General features: G+C 39.4%; 1 pseudogene; it reads left to right on the top strand.

Annotated features, from left to right (window-relative positions):
* The first annotated feature begins 858 nt into the window (after positions 1 to 858).
* On the top strand, positions 859 to 1,890 carry LOC113321789 (annotated as a pseudogene).
* The last annotated feature ends 133 nt before the right edge of the window (positions 1,891 to 2,023 follow it).

Raw genomic sequence — 2,023 nt, 5'->3', positions numbered from 1 at the left:
GTTTCGCTGCGGGTTTGCTGATGTATCTACTGAACTGATTGGTTTGTGGGATCAGAAAATTAAAATGGCAGAGAAACTTGAGTATCCGCAGCCGAAGGATGAACCTATAGATATATCTCATGACAGTTTACCTGGATACCTGTTTGAAGGAGTGCTTTAGAGTCACTTTCAATGAACTAGCAGTGCAGGGTTTTACTTTTAAAGTTTATTTTGAAGAAAGTCAGTAGAGTTTTTGAACAATGTCTTTTATTCCTTTATTCAACAACTACTGGTGGTGGATTAATATTTATTTATAGATGCTAGAGATTCATAAATTTGCTGAATTCTAGGTCTGCTTTATATATTGGTTTAGTTTTTTGGAAAGCAAAGGGCGAAATTTGTTACAGAAGTAAGGCAAAGAAAGAAACAATTTATGTAAGAGCAAATTCAAATAGACTAAGGCAATGTGACAACCCATTAAGAAAAAGTAAAGCTTATACCCAGAATTCTCAAGACCAGGAAGAAAGTATGTTCAGCAATAAAAAAACCAGGAAAAGCGACCTTGCAATGGGGTTGCTCACTAAATAAACTGTTAGCCGTTTCAAATCTGAATGTTGGATCATCTTCTTTTCTTTCCTTTGTTTTTGTTTCTCCTTGGCATTATATACCAATACTTCACACATTCATTTTCTCACACTATTCCTAGCCAATCCAGAAACAAAAAGATCAAAGTTAACGCGAAGTTCAATGATGAAAGATTATCGACACTGCCGTCTTCTATTGCAGATAATCATTTGAGCGTCGTTTATGCATGGATTGTCATCAACAATATCAAACAGTACCAGAGCTGTTCATGATTATGGTGGTGCTGTTGGGTCTATGGTAGGAGCACAACCACAAGACGTCTCAGCAATGTTTGTGTTTGGAGATTCATTAGTTGACAATGGAAACAATAACTATTTGGCTTCATGGGAAAAATCAAATTATGAACCTTATGGTATTGATTTCAATCAAGGTCCCACGGGAAGATTCTGTAATGGGAAAACCATTATTGATCTTCTTGGGGAATTATTGGGACTTCCTTATATCCCAGCTCATGCAAGCGTTGACAAAGTTGAAATGATGCAGCGTGGAGTAAACTATGCTTCAGCTGCTGGAGGCATTCTTGACGTAACCGGCCGAGACCTTGGGGATCGTTTTAGCTTGGGGCAGCAGGTTGGTCACTTCACCGAAAGCATGAACCAGGTGGGAAAAGAAATGGGTGCAAAGATGAATATGAGTGAATACCTGTCAAAGTCCATAGCAGTGGTGATCATTGGAAGCAATGACTACATCAACAACTATCTTTTGCCTACTCTCTATGCCACTAGTTACTACTATAGGCCGGATGACTATGCTGACCTTCTCATCAACCACTTCTCCGAAAAGCTTATGGAACTTCATAGTGCAGGACTCAGGAAGTTCTTTCTGGCAGGTGTTGGTCCACTTGGCTGTATCCCGAATCAACTCGCCAACAATTTTGTTCCCCATGGACAGTGCGTTTCATATGTGAACCAAATGGTGCAAATGTTCAACGTACGTCTCAGATCACTCATTGATAGTCTGAATAACAAAAACCCAGTGGCGATATTTGTGTATGGAGACACATTTGGAGCATTTAATGACATGATAAAGAACCCTTCAAAATACGGATTTCAAGTTAACGATCATGGATGTTGTGGACTTGGATTGAATCAAGGACAGATCACCTGCCTTCCCAATGCAACTCCATGAGAAAATAGGAAAGAATACGTCTTTTGGGACGCCTTCCATCCAACAGAAGCTGTGAATTCAATACTTGCTCACAGGGCTTATTTAGGTCCTCCTTCTGACTGCCATCCCATGAACGTGAAACAGATGGTTCAGATTTAATTCTAAGAAGAAGATATGGAATGTATCATGAAACAAGATGATCTACTACTTTGTAAGGGCTCAAGTCCCTCTTACTTTTAGTTAATGATATTACTTGCTAACTGATCCGAAAAGAACCATGCCTGGTTCCGCC

This window comes from Papaver somniferum, chromosome 11 (genome assembly GCF_003573695.1).
Source record: "Papaver somniferum cultivar HN1 chromosome 11, ASM357369v1, whole genome shotgun sequence".
Classification (NCBI taxonomy): domain Eukaryota; kingdom Viridiplantae; phylum Streptophyta; class Magnoliopsida; order Ranunculales; family Papaveraceae; genus Papaver; species Papaver somniferum.
This window is presented reverse-complemented; position numbering and strand designations above follow the sequence as displayed.